General features: G+C 41.6%; 1 non-coding gene across 1 annotated transcript; it reads left to right on the plus strand.

Moving 5' to 3' along the window:
• Positions 1–7,848: 7,848 nt before the first annotated feature.
• On the plus strand, positions 7,849–7,957 carry LOC141621323 (small nucleolar RNA R71). The gene has a single exon (XR_012532232.1). It is a non-coding gene; the product is annotated as a small nucleolar RNA R71 (small nucleolar RNA).
• Positions 7,958–19,569: the final 11,612 nt, after the last annotated feature.

Here is a 19,569-nt window from a genome sequence, read left to right on the forward strand (position 1 = left end):
GACCACAAACCAATGCGTATAGGCAATAAGCAATCAAAACTCATACACGTGCAAAACATGAAATGAAGGGAGTAACTACTCTCAATCCTAAATTAACCGGTCATAAATGTCACCGGTTGTAGGCTCTATATCTCAGAAGGTATAAGTAGTTTGCCAAAAGTAATGAGTCAAGTTTAATTGCCCGAAATGGATTCCATAACAAAATTTGAGAGATCACTTTTAATTCTTGCTAAGCGGTATGAAAATGAAAAGGCAAGGAATGGCATATTTGACTAATAGAGCAAAATCATCATTAATAACTCCAATCCGACTCAGCTATATGCAAAAGTAAACGTGATATTTTTGGTTTTTATGAATTTTTTCAATTTTTTTTTTGAATGGTGAAAATAAAAACAAATGCAACAGAAATGCACTAAACATGTGACTGAAATGCAATAAAAAACAAATGCAGATGCAAAACAAAAGGCATATGCAAATACCCTCCCCAAACCAAAACGCACAATGTCCCCATTGTGGTCAACAGCAAATCACCAGCAGAAAAATGGGAGAATAAAAGCATAAAAAGTAAAAGGAAGCGAAAAGAGAAAGGAAAATAACTCACAAAATACGACCTCCCCAAACCAAATTAAAAACGGGAGGTCACCAAAGATCTAATCTCCACCCTCGTAGTCGAGTCTCTGTCCTCGTCGGACCCCGAGTCACTCTCCTCCTCCTCCTCAGCAGCAGCAGGAGTAGCTCTCCTGGAAACGGAGGGAGTGGCTCTCCTGGAAGTGGAGGGACCAGTAGTGGTGGTGGTAGGAGTAGGTCTGCTGGCAGCCTGAGGGTAGCCACCCACAGGGGGAACAAAGTAGGAAGGGTGAGCCCAGTCACCCTGTGGAAGCATCACCCCCCCCCCCCCGAGCTAGCTCGTCGTAGACCGGGTACAGGGCGATGGCCGTGTCCAATCTGTGCTCGTTGAAGCTCCTGCACAAATCACCCAAGACACGTGACATTGCCCTCTGGTCCATGACCGGAGGGACAACTAAAGGGGTAGGTGGTAGAAAAGTGGATGTACCAGCAGGAGGGGTGGTAGTGGAGGTAGGGGGTGCCTGTGAAGAGGAGGCACGAGCCCTCCTCGAAGTGCTAGCGGCAGGAGTGGCCGCCACCAGAGGAAGCCTGTAACTAGGCAGGGGCGGCGAGCCGCCCCCGAACGAGAGTGAGGGGGGGGGAGGGTAACCAAAGGAGGGATGCGGTCACAGATGAAAGAGTCAATCTTCCACCGCATCTGTCTATTGACCCAATAGACACCCCTCGCGTAACGGAGGTCCATGAAACGCAGCTCAGGGTCGATGGGGTCCTCCTGTCGAGGGAAAAGTAAAATGAGGCGGTTGGCGATACGTGTCACCAATCCGCCACAGGCAATGGTGGTCAAGGTGCCCTCACTTACAGTCTGAAAGTGAGCGGCAGTCAAGTAGGCAATGTTATAGATGCGGGCTGTCCGACGCTCAACGTTCAGATAACCCGCCAAAATCGAAAGCTCAATATTATTCACATTATTAGACTCTTTACGGCAAAAAATGGTATTACCCATTAGCCGTAGAAAATAACGAAGAGGGGGCAAGTGGACGGAAGTGCCCGTCCTCCTCGACCCGTAAGTGTCACCGATACAAGACCACATGACCCGGTGAGTGTCAGAGGGGTCCGAGGTTCTGCCCTCGAAGTAAAGACCCAGAAAACCCGCAAAATCGCAAGTGTCGAGAATAATTGACATTAAAAAGTCGAAAGGAAATGCGGGGTTTGGTCGCATCAGCCTCAAAGGCTTTGGAGTCAAAAGCGTAAGAGGAAAAGAATTCAAGGGTCATAACATAGTACGTGAACTCAGCCATGTCCACTAAACCTGTCATACCCGTCCCATTTAGCAGGGACACTACCGACTCGTAACAGCCTAATTTCTCCAAAGTATCTTTATGGAGAAACCGGGTAGCTGTGACTTTCATCTTCGAAACAAATAGACAAAACTTAGCACGCTGCTTAGAATCAGCAAAGATAACCTGCGGATAGTCAGGTAGACTATCCGTGGTAGCTTCTATCAGTAGTGGCGGTCCTCGTTGCCGCTTAGCTGGCCCTTGGCTCGATTGTCCCTCTTGCATTGGCTCTTTTCCCTTTGTCATTGTTGTTACCTGCAAAACAGCCCATAAGCAACGAAAAACCCCTTAGCAATGTCAATATCCGAAACCCGAATCAAGATCAAACACGAAGCGAATTAGGGTTTCGAATAAATTGGGGGAAACGGCTTAAAACACGTCCTAACTGCTTATTTGCGTTGAAAAACAAGGGGGAAAGAGTAGATTAAGCAATTAAAGTACAAGGATGACAAGAAATCAAACCCTAGAATCGATTTCCCCAAATCGATTTTTCGTCTCAAGGGTATATTACTCGAAAATTTCGCATGGAACTTCAGCAAAACTCGAATAAAAGTCATAAAGATAAGATTAGAAACATACCTTGATGATTTCCTTGAAGATTAAAGCAAGAAAGGAAGAGAGTGAGACGGATTTGAAGTTGAAAACGCGAAAAAGGGAGAGGAAATAGGGTTTGGCCTTTTCTGATTTTGGGAAAATGAAAGAATAAAAGAGTAAGGGATGAAGACTTCCCTTATTAGCTTCATTCTGAACCCGCGAAGTGGTCGATCGACCACTTTACTCGGTCGATCGACCGGATTACCTCGCACAAAGAGCTTCGACTCTCCTCGTCGGTCGATCGATCGAATGGACAGTCGATCGATCGCAAAACGCCGCGTTTAGACTTTAAATTCGCCAAAAAAATTCAACTGCCATCATAATTGCCCGTCTTTCTCACACAACATCCAGTAAACCACTCACGCACTTTGCATAAAATGAATTCCTGCAAAAATTATCAAAGGCGCGCAAGTTTTCCAAACCAAGAAATTGCAAATTTAAAGAAAATAGAGAAAACAAAAACAAGAAAACTTGAAATGCAAAATGAATGAAATAACAAAAAAAAGAAGTCCTAAATTACAAAATAATTACAACCTGGGTTGCCTCCCAGTTAGCGCTGGTTTAAGAGGTCCCGCACGACCTTTTTACCTCACTTTTCATCATCTGATAGCGGGTCGAAGTACAATACCTCGACTTTCCCAACATATGCATCTGATCCATGATAGTGCTTCACATATTGGCCATTAACCTTGAACCTTTCTCCAGCAGAGGTCTCCAATTCAACTGATCCGAACTTTGTGACGGCTGTGACCGTATAGGGGCCGGTCCACCTGGATTTCAGCTTACCAGGAAATAAACGGATACGAGCGTTAAAAAGAAGTACCTTATCGCCAATATGGAACTCGCGCTTGATGATTCTCTTGTCGTGCCAGCGCTTTGATTTCTCCTTGTAGATCCTTGCATTGTCATAGGCTAGCAGCCTAAATTCCTCTAGCTCATTCAACTGTGTCATGCGTTTCTCACGAGAGAGGTTAGGATCCAAATTCAAATCACAAATAGCCCACCAAGACTTACGCTCTAACTCAACAGGTAAATGACATGTCTTACCATAAATCAATCGGTATGGTGACATCCCGATTGGCGTTTTAAACGCAGTTCTATAATCCCATAAGACATCATCCAACTTAAGGCTCCAATCTTTCCGTGATTTAGAAACAACTTTAGCTAAGACTTCCTTCAATTCTCTGTTAGAAACCTCAACCTAACCACTAGTTTGGGGATGATACCCCAAACCTCTACGATGTTGGACACCGAATTTAGTCAATAAAGCACTAAGTTGTTTCTCTTTAAAATGCATTCCCCCATCGCTAATGACAACCCGAGGGACACCAAAACGAGGGAAAATAATCTTTTTAAACAATTTAATCACGGCCTTTGCATTGCAATGGGGAGTAGCAATAGCTTCTACCCATTTGGATACATAATCTACAACTACGAGGATATATTTATTACCTTGACTGCTCGGAAAAGGTCCTTGATAATCAATGCCCCAGACATCGAAAATCTCAACCTCAAGAATGCCTACCTGTGGCATCTCATGTCTCTTGGAAATATTCCCGATCTTTGACAAGCATCGCACTCAAAGAACAAAATCTGCGACAATCGGCATGTAAAGTAGGCCAATAGAAACCAGTTGAGTAGCTTAGCTACGGTCCCGGACGGACCGTGATGACCACCATAAGCATAAGAGTGGCAAGCCTCTAGGATATCCTTCACCTCCCACTGAGGTACGCATCTCCGGATGAGACCGTCTGCGCATTCCTTGAAACCATAAGGATCATCCCAAAAATATTGTCTAGCATCATAGGCAAACCGCTTCTTCTGCGCCATGAAAGCTCGGGTGGTATCCTACCCACAGAAAGTTAGCAAAATCAGCAAACCACGGAGGTGGATAAGACCCTGAAGTAGTAATAGCTAACAAACTCTCATCAGGAAAGGAATCATTAATAGGCAACAAATCCTCCCTTTCTGTCACCGCAAACGAGATAGGTGGTCACTACCACATTCTCTCGCTCCTTTCTTATCTCTCGATCTCCAAATCAAACTCCAGCAAAAGGAGTATCCACCTCAAAAGCCTCGGCTTCGCATCTTTCTTAATAAAGAGAGTCTTCAACGCTGCATGATCAGTATAAACAATAACTTTAGAACCTAACAAATAAGACCGAAATTTGTCTAAGGCAAAAACAACAGCTAGAAACTCTTTCTCAGTGGTAAAATAGTTGACTTGAGCCTCATCCAGAGTTCGGCTCGCATAGTATATGGCATTCAAAGCTTTATTCTTTCGCTGTCCCAAAACCGCACCGATCGCATAATCGCTGGCATCACACATGATCTCAAATGGGAGGTCCCAATCAAAGTAATTGAATGATTGGCGCAGAAACTAGGGCCTCCTTTAACCCGTTAAAAGCGACATGGCACTCATCAAGAAATTCAAAGACAAAGATCCTTAAGGAGCAATTGTGTAAGTGGTTTAGCAATTTTTGAAAAATCCTTGATGAAACGCCGATAGAAACCAGCGTGACCAAGGAAACTCCTCACTCCTTTAACATTCACGGGAGGAGGTAATTGCTCAATCACCTGTACCTTTGCTTTGTCAACATGTATACCTTTATAAGAAATCAGATGCCCTAACACAACTCCCTCATTGACCATAAACTGACACTTTTCCCAGTTTAAAACAAGATTAACATCTATACAACGCTGCATGACTTTATCAAGGTTAGCTAAACAACGATCAAAGTCACTGCCATAAACTGAGAAATCATCCATGAATACTTCCATAATATTCTCTATATAATCAGAAAAAATCCCCATCATACACCTCTGAAAGGTAGCAGGGGCGTTACACAATCCGAAAGGCATTCTACGATACGCAAAAACACCCTGTGGACAGGTAAAAGTAGTCTTACTCTGATCGTCCGGATGAATAGGGATCTGAAAGAACCCTGAATATCCGTCTAGAAAACAGAAAAATTTGTTAGAAGCAAGTCTTTCAGTCATTTGGTCAACAAAAGGGAGGGGGAAATGGTCTTTCTTGGTGGCGGCATTCAACTGTCTATAATCAATGACATCCGCCACCCCGTCACTACTCGAGTTGGTATTAATTCATTTTTATCATTTTTAACCACGGTAGTCCCTCCTTTCTTCGGGACCACCTGAACTGGGCTAACCCACTTGGAGTTGCCAACTGTATAAATAATACCTGCATCAAGTAGTTTCATCACCTCAGCCATAACAACTTCCTGCATCTTCGGGTTCAACTTGCGTTGACCCTGTCTATAAGGCTTGTGGCCTTCTTCCAACTCTATCCTGTGCTTACAGACATCAGGGCTGATGCCCTTAATGTCATCCAAAGTGTAACCCAAAGCCTTCCTGTTTTTCTTAAGTACACACATCAAAGCAGACAGCTGGTCATCGTTAAGCTTAGAGCTAACAATAGCTGGATATTGCTCCGTATCATCTAGAAAAACATACTTAAGGTTAGGAGGAAGTGGCTTACGCTCTGACACCTTTACCTCTACAACATAGACAGAATCAGCTTCAATGGTGTAGCAAGTGTTCACCAAATTATCATTGGCCAGGCTCAAAAGTATCTCATCTTCTTCTTCATTGAGCTCGTAGCTCTCCATTGAGGCAACCAAAGCATCTGGCTCCTCAGCATTCTCCACTGTATTACCTGCACACTCATCTAAATGGGTTAGATCAGCTAAGGGATCCTTGGCTAAGGATTCCCTCCAATTACAAGTAACAACCCTGTCAACAATATCAATGGAATAACACGTATCCTCATCAAGCGGTTCGGTTGCCTTGTGAGCAAGATCAACTCAATGGTGTCATCCCCTACCTCTAAGGTGATGGTTCCGCGTTTGACATCTATCACAGCCCCAGCTGTATGTAGGAACGGTCTGCCTAAAATAATAGGTATCTGACTGTCCTCTACAATGTCCAAAACAACGAAATCGACAGGAATAAAAAACTTACCCACTCGAACGGGTACATCCTCTAGAACACCTATAGGTCTCTGAGTCGATCTATTTGCCATTTGAACGGTAATATCGGTCACCTTAAGTCTACCAATGTTTAACCTTTCGCAAACAGAATACGGCATGACACTAACACTGGCCCCTAAGTCACAAAGGGCCTTTCCAATTACGTGGTTACCTATAGTGCAAGGAATTGAAAAACTACCCGGGTCCTTTAATTTGGGTGGCACATTAACTTGTGAAAGAGCATTACATTCCTCCACAAACGCAACATTACCATCATCACGAAAATTTCTCTTACGATTCAAAATATCTTTCATAAATTTAGCGTAAGAGGGTACCGGTAATTAAATCGATGAAAGGAACCGTTACCTCGAGATTCTGACCATCTCCGAAACTTACCAAACTTACGCTCCACTTAGTAGCCTTCGGACGCTCCAGATACGGATCGTAACACCGTCGTAGGATCGAAACCTTCGGCTTCCGTAGGTTTAAAACCCCGTCAAATCATCAATGAGTGAAGAATCATGCGGACTAGTTGACCGATTTGCATCCTGCTCGAGTTCCGGTCGATCGATCGTATGAGTGGTCGATCGACCAAGTAAGTCAGGCGTGAATGTTCTTCGAGAATTGACTTCATCAGTGTCTCGGTCGATCGATCGAGGATGTTGGTCGATCGATTGGATGTGCTGGGTGTGAATAGTTTCTGACCAGAAACTATTTTGTCTGACACTTCAGTCGATCGACTGGGAATATTGGTCGATCGACTAGAAGTACTGGCATTCAGACTCGTTTTTGCACCAGAATTTAAACGAGCTTCTTCATCATTTCCCGAGTCTTCCTTTGGCTTGTCGGGACTTTCATAAGAAAGGCCACTTCTGAGATTGATGGCATTGATCGTCTCAACCGGCCCTTCACATTTGCTTGAAGAATTAGCAGCTTGCTTAGCCTCCATATTCTCCAATTGTTTCACAAAATTCCGTGAGGACTCAATCCCGGCTGCTTCCATATTCGCCACTTGAACCAAAAGGAGTTGGACCATCTCTCTCAACTTCTCGATCTCATCCGAGTTTTGAACAGGAATTTCAACTTTCTCCTTGGAAGCTTCAGAAATTTCGAGCCTCTCGAGACGGGTAGAAATGGAAGTCATAAGTGTCACAACAGCAGTCATTTCTTCACTTTGCTTTCGTGACTTTCCACGTGAACTTCCAAACTCAGCTTTATGGACTGCCATCTCTTCGATAGTGTTCCAACCCTTGCTTTGACCGGTATTATTTTGGAACCTACCATTAGCAGCTGCATCCAAGATGATCTTGTAATCATCATATAAAGCATTGTAAAATAGGTTGCAAAGATACCATTGCTGGAAACCATGATGAGGGACAGCTCGGACCAAACTTTTGAAACGTCCCCATGCTTCACAAAAATCTTCGTCGGCTCCTTGCTGAAAACTCGTGATTTTACCCTTCAAGGCATCCGTCTTTGAAAGCGGGAAGTACTTCTTGTAGAAGGCTAGTGCTAAAGATGTCCAATCAGTGACTCCAGCTGCTACCCTGTCAAGGTAGCGGTACCAATCTCGCGCTGAATCCTTCAAGGAGTACAAGAACATGAACCCCTTGACTTCATCTTGAGTTACCCCATCCGGTATAGGTATGGAACAGCAATAGTCTGTGAAAATTTCCATATGCTTCAAGGGATCTTCATCTGGCAGACCCGCGAATTGATTCCGTTCCACTAAATCAATATAAGAGGAACGAAACTCGAATTTACCGGTAGTAGGGGTAGGTAACTGGCGCCCCTTTGGAAGGTGGTGCTTCTTTGGCTGAAAATTATCATATATCGTAGCCATAGTTTCCAAAGTGAGAGTACTCAAGTCTTCCTCTCAAAAACCTGTCTTCTAACTGTGCAAAAGCAAAACTAGAAGCAAAGGTAAGCAACGGCCTCAAGGAACAAAAGTTCCTTGAGACAAGAAAAATAAACTAAAATAAAGCAAACAGAATTACACCGTCTCCCGCAAGAACGGCGCCAAAATTTGATACCGTCGTTTAGTACCAAAATTAAATTTATAGTTCCAAACTAAAACTATAGCTAGTGATAGTAAGGGTCGAACCACAGAGAGACAAGGTTGATTTTGTTTGCTATTTTTCAGTCTACAAAAGTAACTGATAATTTGGGGGTTTTTGAATTTGGTTGATTAACTGGCTAATTGCTAAAATGAAAATTCTTAACAAGATAAAAAGAGGATCGGGAACTTCGGTTCACCATGGCAAATAACAGGTCAGTCAAGCAACAGAAGTCTTATAATACGGTCTCAGGGAAGATAAGCTAGTCTTTCGATCAAGGCTCAAATAACCTCACGGTCTAATAATTCTCTAGAATTTATCAAAGCTTTCACCCAAGAGAAATTCTAAATCTAACGATAAATTAAATTACCAATCTTTCAATCTAGCAAAGAAATCTATCAAAAGATAACAAGACCAATACGGAAGAACTCATGCTACACAACAATCCTAATTTAATACCATGGCTCACCTTGTTCCCAATCAAAGGAATCACCTACACATAATCATAACTACACTAATTGCGAAATTAATAATAAAGAACAAATTTAACATGATGGAATCTAACTAGAACAAAAGAGAGAAATTCAATTGCTTAAATTAATTGATGAAACAAGAATCAAATAACAAGGAAAAATAAGAAAGAGGAAGAATTGCATAAAAAGCTTACTAATCAAATTTCAAGGACAAAGTATTCAATCAAAGGTTTCCGTCTCAAGCTAGATCTCAAAACTAAGTTTTTTCCGAATGAAAACCATAACCTAAAAGTTGCTTTGCGTTCTCTCGATAAAAAGATACCCAAAGTTAATTACAAGTTGGGCTTTTGAAAGTCTAACACGGAGAAATAATTATCACTGAATCGGTCGATCGACAGGCCGAGTGGTCGATCGAATGAGTATGCGAACAAGAGCTTCGATCGAGCTCCGGTGGTCGATCGATCAAAAGCATTGTCGATCGATCAAAATGCTTGAAAGCGATGGCTCCTTGTTGCTTCCAATCAACTCTTCACTCCTTGCATGCATCCCAAGGTGAGTAAATGCGACTCTCCTTCTTCTTGGCTTCCTTGAACTTGCTTCCGGAGGACGAATTTGGCTTGATTTAGCCTACTTCCACGCATTCCTACAATAAATCATAGAAAATGCAAAGTAAACCGTTTCGGGAGAAATAGCAACCTTAAGCTACCAATTATGCATAAAAATACATGCCAGAACCACAGATAAAGTGTATAGAATATGCACGTATCACCCGACGATGTCGTCTGAGGCTTAATGGAGGCAACCAAAGCGGTTCATGGTAAGTCCAAAGGCGGTCTGGTGTGACGCGCTCGGGTGGTGGATTCGAACCAGTCCAGGGTATATTGGATGTAGAGGATGTAATACCCGGTATTTGTGGGACCCGTACTTAGACCTATGGACGCGTGAGGGAACCCACACGTACTCAGATAAGACCAAGTAAGATCTAAACTAGACCTAGTGGACTTCCAGTGGACCGAGTAATACCTCAAGTGGACCAAGTGAGTCGGCACTCGGTCGAGTGAGGGTACACTCGACCGAGTGAGAGCCACTCGGTCGAGTGAACTGGTCACTCGGTCGAGTGTGCTGAGCTATACCCGAGAGATGATATTTCCGGATTTCCATTCTATCCAACCTTATCCCATTCATTCTCCTTCTTCTTCCTTCTTACACTAAAACCCTCTCCCTTCCCTCTAAAACACCCCAAATGCCTTTCCCTCAACCTTCAAGCTTAGATTAATGGTGGAACATGCCTCCTATGCCCTGATCTACCTTTGTAAGTAGAAATCTCACCCTTTCTTCTTTGTCTTATGAGTAAATTCGAGTCAGGGTTTACTAAGAGAGGTTAATTAGTATTTAATTAGGTAAAATAAGTAATTAGTAACTTATAATGAGGGATTTCATGTTATAATTTAGTATAGAGTGAATTGTGATAGTTATTACATGATTTATGTTGGATGAGACGATTTTATGAGATGGATACTTGGTGATTTCTATTAGCTTGAGGATTATGCTTAAATGTAGGTTATCCTACTCGGTTTCAATGTTGTATAAGCATGTTTGTATGTTTTTCTTTGTCATATGCATTCATGAATTGGTTAGTATGTCATGTGGGTATTGGAAGGGTTGTTATTCATAATATGTGGGATGGAATTCGTGAGTTAGTCATATGCTTAATGTGGCTTTTCCATTTTCTATGTATAGTTGTGAATGGATTGTGTTGGAGATTTTTGATGGTGGTCTTTGATTGTTGAGGAGACATAAGACGGTTGGAAAACCGTCTTAAGCTCGGGTCACCCCTTGGAGCTTCCCACTCCAAGGGGAATGTGCACATTAATGACTTGAGTACGGAGGGACGCGTGTGGTTGAGACACGACGTCTGGCAGGGGATCCGGTTGGCTTCCGGACCCGGTACGCAGCGTGTCCCGGTACCTAGTGTGATGGTCGGTATGTCTGGGCGTGTCCCGGTACCGGTATGATGGTTATGGGTACGTATGGGCGTGTCCCGGTACCGGTATGAGGTTAAGTCATTCGTGTCTCATTCATATAAACAACATGTTGCATATTTCCTTATTATGTCATGTCTTGCATTTATCGTTGAAACTGACGTTTGTTGTGTCCGTGTAAATATCACCTATTTTCGGGGTGGCCTGTGTTGATCCATATGATATTTCCGATCATATGGGGAGCAGTTATGTACAGGTTAGCTCTGGTAGCATGCGGGAGAAGGGACGAGGCTTGATGATCTCCGAGTCAGACATCTTTGATTAGATTAGCTTAGGAGTCATGACTTGTAATATTTAGTTATTCATTATTCGTTGTAAACCATTAAATATTCTATTTATAAAATTGTTCTTAGATGGTATCTCCGATTTCACTACCTCGGGAAACCGAGACGGTAACGCTTCAATTATCTTGGCCGGATAGTTGGGGTGTTACAAAGTGGTATCAGAACAACGATTTTGGAACCTAAACGAATGAACCAAAATGAACTAGGTGTATCTATTAAAAATGAACCCGACACGAGTCCAATGGGAGATTGGTTTTGTATGAGTGGGCGCCCTCATATCAAAACTAGTGCCTATTGCCTCGGTTGGTCACTACGTGGGTGGTTACAAGTAAGGGTGAACGATATTGAGAATGTGGTATGATGGCATGAATGATATGGTTACTGCTAGACTCTTGCATGCTATAAGATTTCATATGTGTAGGGATGAATTTGCGTGTTTTAACACCTCTTGGAAAATGATAATCTAATTCCCTTGATGCATGTTATGCGGTTATCTAATGCTTGATAGTTATTGTTAGTATATAGATGGCAACATTTTGGTGAGGTAAGTGCGAGTGTGAATGTAGGGATTAAGAATCGACAACCTTGGTGTCGCATGAGCGAACTCGGGATGAGTCACCGATGAGTGGTGGACTCCTGAACCTTGTATTGTCTTGCAGAAATTCCGTCGACAAGCTCTTAGTGAGAACTGTGACACCCTCATTCATTGCGGAAAAGTAAACACGTAATTCTAGAATAAAACTACATGGATATGTTTGTAATAGGTTCATTTGGGTAAAAACCTGTAATTTTTAAAACCTGAACCTGTTATAAAGATATCCAAATTGAAAGGTGTCAAAACATACAAGGTCTAAATAGAAGTTTCATAACATAACCATCGCTAAAGTCGCGAATAGCAAAGTTATACAACCAAATGTAAAGAGGGAGACATATGTCCCTAAAATGTATGTGACATAAAAACTCGTATAAGAGTCTCTACAAATAAGACGGAAACTAAGTAAGTCCCAAGGTTTCTTTGCTCGCTAGCTCGTCCATGAACCCCATATAAGCATCACCATACCTGTCGATCGCATTTTATACAAATACGAAAGCCACAGTCAGTGGGGAGTAACTCCGAGTTCTCCCAGCCACGAAATGTCATAATTAATATAACATGTAAACATAAGAATATGAATGTGAATAACACATAGCCTTAGCATATAGATGCTAGAAAATCGTGCTTATCATGTGAACAACAATATAACAACACATAGTCCTAGCATGTGAATACTAGACCGACTCATACTACACTATCATGTGAATCACATAATATCCAGGAATCCAAACTCTATCAACCATAGCCGGCTTGCATCTCACCTTCTATGATTCATAGAATCATCAAACAAGAAAGGACAATATATCTAGAGACAAGCATACGTTCCTAGTACAGTCAATAGTCACTCTGTAACTCGAGTCTATACCACGAGGTAAGGTAAACACTCTAGTCCTAAATCTGCGCAGACCTAGCGACATGCGGAAAACTACCGCATCCAAGACCCATGATAACAACACATGAGTACCCCTAAGGAGTCCACCAAAGGGTTAGCTAGTACTTAAGCTGACTACATACTTCTAAGAGTACGTCAGGAAGTCATACCCTAACTTGGATATAAACCCACCAAGCTAAGACACAAAGGCTATTAAGCGGTGAACATACACTCGTCAAAGACTATAAGGGCCTATCTATGACGATAGTCTAAGATACCAACACCACACAAGACAAGTAGGACACCCACTTAACCATAAGAGGGGCAAAGAGTCCAAACTGGCAACATAAATACTTATACTCAAATCAAGGACTCTAGGATAACATCCTTCCTTGTGAAAGACTACAAAAATATAAATTCAGCTGACAATCCAACAATATCCACAATCTCATTAGTAATCCAAAACTCAGCGAACAGTTAATCTCATAATTCATGAGAACAAGCTAAAATGGCAACAAGGCAAGAAGACTCAAGTATAAGGCAACCAATTCATCCAACAACCAACATATGAAAAGACAATCATACTCAAAGATAAATCCTCGACCCTAGTCCCGCGACGGGTCATCGGTCAAATCGAGCCTGACCGGTTTAAACCTAGCTTGACCAAACTCATTTGGTCAAATTGGCCCAGCTCAGAGTCTTGGCCCATTTTGGCCCACATCGCGGTAAATTAGTACTCCCATGATAAAAGAGTCTCAACACACCATACACAAGTGTTAGAACCAAGGTTAAGATGCATACCCAACAAGAAACTCAAAACCCAATCTATAACAACAAGTTTAGTACTCGGCTATAACAAGGGTCAACTTCAAACGGTCATAACTTGAGTTCTAAATATCTAAATAAGGTGAAACCAATTGGAGATGATAGCTTATCCTCTTACGGTTCTAACGGTAGGTCATAAGCCTCAAACAAACAAGTAACGAAGAACTTATGTCCATTTTACGAAAACTGGTCAAGCTTAAACCGCAGCCTGCGATAGTGGCCGGAGCCTGCGGTGTCGGCCGGAGCCTGCGGTGGGTGCCGGAGCCTGCGGTTTTCCCCTGCCACCGGACTTTTTGCACGACAATTTCCTGCACTTTCCCAAAGTCGATTTCTACCAATTTTTCATCCCAAATTCCTCTTAAATATACATGTTACAACAATAATACCTAATAGAAACCACAAGAATGTAATTATCACACATCTTGATGGATTCAAGCACAAGATTTTGACTTAAAATCAAACCATTAATTCATCCAAACATCACAAACAACACTAATGTGACATTATTTCGTCGAGTAACTCGGAATAGTTACCTTAAGCTAGAAAGAGAGCAAAATAAACTTGAGAAAGATCCTATAGACCGAAATTATGCATCATCTTCCACAATATATGAGTCTCCTAACTCATCTTCATATTCTTCACCTATAAGAACAACAAAAACACATAAATTAGTCCTAAATTCGAAACCCAAAAAAGATAAGACCCAAAACGAAATTGGGGGAAATGAAAATAAAGCTTACTAGTAGATGAAGATGGAAGAGAGGATTCCAAATATATAAGTTTTATGCAAATTGGTGGAGAAATGAAGGATTTATGAAGAATTTAGGGTTTGTAAGGAGGATTTTTGGTAGGTTTTTTGGTGTTTGAGAGAAGGAGGAGATAGATTGAGAATGGAGGAAATGAAAATTGAAAGAGGAGACAAATGGGGGGATAGGGCCGGTCCAAATGGCATGGAGAGGTGGGTCAATTGTTTACGTTTTGAGTTTGCTTCGACGGTAATTAGAAATATTCGTCGAACGCGATTTCCGAGAATATTAAAGTTCTTAAACACTATTTTACTAAAAGATTAAGTACTCATATGCCCAATATCCAAACTCGTTTACCCAACGACCGTAAGAAATGGGAAAATCCTAATATTACGAATTTTATCAGAAATCTATTTTATCAAAGTAAAATGTTTAAATATAGTTTAAATTACTTTTAAACATTTCTAAACTATCAAAAGTGATTACATTACTTCAAACTAAAATAAAATTATATTTTATCAAATTATTATTATTTCAAATAAATTAATATTAAATTAAAATGGATTAAAATATTACTTTTAAAATATAATAAAGGTCTTCAAATTTACGGGGTGTTACAATCATCCCTCCTTTTAAGAAGTTTCGTCCCCGAAACTTAGAAGAAGGAACATTGTATATATGTAGGTCTTTCTCTTTAAATCAATTAATCAACATCTTCAAAACATGAACTTATGAAAATATACGTGTCCTTTCAATGGAACGAAAATGTCCTCGTCGGTCGCCCGAGAACACCAACATTCCAAATCAGAACAAAAATACATTTTTACGCCAACAACTGAGAAAACTAATTATCGGACGTCTCCAATAATGAGCCTTAACACTCATTGACGTTAAAACCAGTGGGAAAACATTAAAACATTTTCAAAAACCTTTAGTTCGAAACTCTTCAATAAGGATAATGACTCCACTAATCATGACTAAACTCTAACTACGGCTCTTATACAACTAAGCAATGACTACTAACGCGGAGAATATTCCAGGGAAGGAGAGGAACACTCGAAAGGATAGCTAAAACTCACAAGGATTAGATAAAGGAACGGAAAGTACCTCACGAGAAGAGTTCGGGATATTTAGCTAACATAGAAGATTCAGGCTCCCAAGTTTCCTCTTCGACATTTCCACAACGCCAAAGGATACGAACTAGGGGCACCACTTTGTTTCTAAGTTGCTTGTTTGCCCTTTCGAGGATTCGGATCGGCCTTTCTTCTAAGGCCAAGTTAGGTTCCAAATCTGGGATTTCTTCTTGAATAACATGGCTCAGATCACTAATGTACTTCCTCAACTGAGATACATGGAAGACATTATGAACCTTGCTCAAATTCGGGGGCAACTCTAAACGGTAAGCAACGGGACCAATCTTCTCAAGCACACGGAAAGGTCCAATGTATTTGGGACTCAGCTTTCCTTTCACACCAAAACGTTTCACCCCTTTCATAGGTGACACCTTAAGGAAAACTCGATCATCAACCTCAAAGGCAAGTGGTCGAGGACGGGCATCGATACGATTTACTTGCGGTCTTGAGCGGCTTTCATACGCTCTCGAATGATCTGAACCTGATTGATGGTCTCAGTCACCAAATCGGGTCCCAACACATGAGAATCTTGGACTTGATCCCAACAGACAGGATTACGACACTTCCTACCATACAAAGCTTCATAAGGTGACATCTTGATAGAAGTATGATAGCTATTGTTGTAGGAGAATTCAACAAGAGGTAAGCACTTCTCCCAAGAAGTGTGGAAGTCTAAAGCACAAGCACGGAGGAGGTCCTCTAAAGTCTGGATAGTCCTCTCAGTCTGTCCATCCGTAGCGGCATGAAAAGCGGTACTCATCGAGCTTACTACCCATGGCTTCTTGCAAAGCGATCCCGAAAACGGAACGAGAATCTCGGGTCACGATCTGAAACTATATCCTTAGGCACTCCATGGTAGCGTACTATATCCTTCACGTAGGCACCAACTAGGACATCTAATCTCCATGTCTCCTTAATAGGTATAAACCTAGCACATTTGGTCAATCGATCTACAACCACCCAAACCGCATCTTTTCCGCTAGCAGTCTTAGGTAAAGCCATCACAAAGTCCATGGAGATGGACTCCCATTTCTAAAGGGGAACATCCAAAGGTTGTAGCAAACCCCCGGGTTTCTGATGCTCAATCTTCACTTTCTGACAGGTAAGACACTTACTAACATACTCGAGGACATCAATCTTCATCCTAGGCCACCAAAACTGTAATCTCAAGTCTTTATACATCTTGTCACCACCAGGATGAATAGAGTAAGGAGAAAGGTGAGCTTCATCAAAGATCTTCTTCCTCAACTCAGCTACTCTCGGAACATACATCCTACCTTGGTAACGAAGGTATCCATCACTATCCACCACACAATCCTTAGCTTGCCCAAGTTGGATTTTTGCTCGAATGGACTTTAAAGTAGCATCCTCAGGTAGGCAAGTACGGATCTCACGGTAAAAGTCGGGTTCTGCACTCAAGGCACTACGATAGTCAAAGCCCTTCCCAACAAGGCTTATCCCTAACTTTTGAAATTCCGTGGTAAGTTCATTAGGTAACACACGGATAGTGCTCACAGAGTGACTAGTCTTCCTACTCAAAGCATCGGCCACCACATTTGCTTTCCCTTCATGATAAATCAACTCGGCATCATAATCATTCACCAACTCTAGCCATCTTCTTTGCCTCATATTCAATTCTTTCTGGGTAAAGATACACCTCAAACTCTTATGATCGGTATAAATGCAGCAATGAACTCCAATAAGGTAATGCCTCCATGTCTTCAAGGCATGTACCACGGCGGCTAATTCAAGATTATGAGTCGGATAGTTCACCTCGTGAACCCTCAGTTGTCGAGAAGCATAAGCAATAACCCTTCGGTTTTGCATCAAGACACAATCTAGGCCATGCTTTGAAGCATCACAATAAACATCGTAGTCCACACGATCCTCAGGTAAGGTCAACACCGGAGTGGTAGTCTACCTAGTCTTCAACTCTAAGAAGGCATTCTCACACTCATCGGTCCACACATACTTAGACTCCTTCTTCAACAATTGAGTCATCGGTATAGCTAACTTAGAGAAATCTTTCACGAATCGACAGTAATAACTCGCCAAACCGAGAAAGCTTCGAATCTCAGTCACATTTTCAGACTCTTCCAATCAACAATGGCCTCAATCGTAGAAGGATCTACCATAACACCATCTTTGGATATGACATGTCTAAGAAAAGTTACTTGATGCAACCAAAATTCACATTTCGAGAACTTAGCATACCACTTTTGACGATGTAGGATGTCTAAGATGATACGGAGGTGTAGGGCATGTTCTTCATCATTCTTTGAGAAAATCAAGATATCATCAATGAACACCACCACACACTTATCGAGGTACTCACTAAAGGTACGATTCATTTGATCCATGAAGATAGCCGGAGCATTAGTCAATCTGAAAGGCATCACTTTAAATTCGAAATGACCATATCTTGTGCTGAAAGCAGTCTTAGGAATATCGGACTCACGCACCGGAATTTGATGATAACCCGATCGAAGGTCAATCTTGGAAAAAGTAGAACTACCACTTAATTGGTCAAAGAGATCATCAATTCCTGGAAGAGGATACTTGTCCTTGATTGTCACACGATTGAGTTCACGATAGTCAATGCAAAGTCTCTTACAATGATAGCACATACATCTGAGTAAGAGCTTGCAAGATTACATTATCTACGGATCTTGGAGGAGCCATCTTACAAAAGAGAACATTGGTTAGCACCTAACAAATAGCAATCACAAAGAGACTACAACATAAGGTCCTAAGTCTACCCATCCTACCCATCTCTCAAGTTTATTATTTTAAGGTCAAGTTATTTATATTGGGGGTGCACAAACGTGCGTCGGGAGCAAATATGCTCTGATACCAACTGTGACACCCTCATTCATTGCGGAAAAGTAAACACGTAATTCTAGAATAAAACTGCATGAATATGTTTCTAATAGGTTCATTTGGGTAAAAACCTGTAATTTTTAAAACCTGAACCTGTTATAAAGATATCTAAATTGAAAGGTGTCAAAACATACAAGGTCTAAATAGAAGTTTCATAACATAACCATCGCTAAAGTCGCGAATAGCAAAGTTATAAAACCAAATGTAAAGAGGGAGACATGTGTCCCTAAAATGTATGTGACATAAAAACTCGTATAAGAGTCTCTACAAATAAGACCAAAACTAAGTAAGTCCCAAGGTTACTTTGCTCGCTAGCTCGTCCATGAACCCCATATAAGCATCACCATACCTGTCGATCGCATTTTATACAAATACGAAAGCCACAGTCAGTGGGGAGTAACTCCGAGTTCTCCCAGCCACGAAATGTCATAATTAATATAACATGTAAACATAAGAATATGAATGTGAATAACACATAGCCTTAGCATATAGATGCTAGACAATCGTGCTTATCATGTGAACAACAATATAACAACACATAGTCCTAGCATGTGAATACTAGACCGACTCATACTACACTATCATGTGAATCACATAATATCCAGGAATCCAAACTCTATCAACCATAGCCGGCTTGCATCTCACCTTCTATGATTCATAGAATCATCAAACAAGAAAGGACAATATATCTAGAGACAGGCATAAGTTCCTAGTACAGTCAATAGTCACTCTGTAACTCGAGTCTATACCACGAGGTAAGGTAAACACTCTAGTCCTAAACCTGCGCAGACCTAGCGACATGCGGAAAACTACCGCATCCAAGACCCATGATAACAACACATGAGTACCCCTAAGGAGTCCACCAAAGGGTTGGCTAGTACTTAAGCTGACTACATACTTCTAAGAGTACGTCAGGAAGTCATACCCTAACTTGGATATAAACCCACCAAGCTAAGACACAAAGGCTATTAAGCGGTGAACATACACTCGTCAAAGACTATAAGGGCCTATCTATGACGATGGTCTAAGATACCAACACCACACAAGACAAGTAGGACACCCACTTAACCATAAGAGGGGCAAAGAGTCCAAACTGGCAACATAAATACTTATACTCAAATCAAGGACTCTAGGATAACATCCTTCCTTGTGAAAGACTACAAAAATGTAAATTCA

This window comes from Silene latifolia, chromosome 1 (assembly GCF_048544455.1).
Source record: "Silene latifolia isolate original U9 population chromosome 1, ASM4854445v1, whole genome shotgun sequence".
NCBI classification, from domain to species: Eukaryota; Viridiplantae; Streptophyta; class Magnoliopsida; order Caryophyllales; family Caryophyllaceae; genus Silene; species Silene latifolia.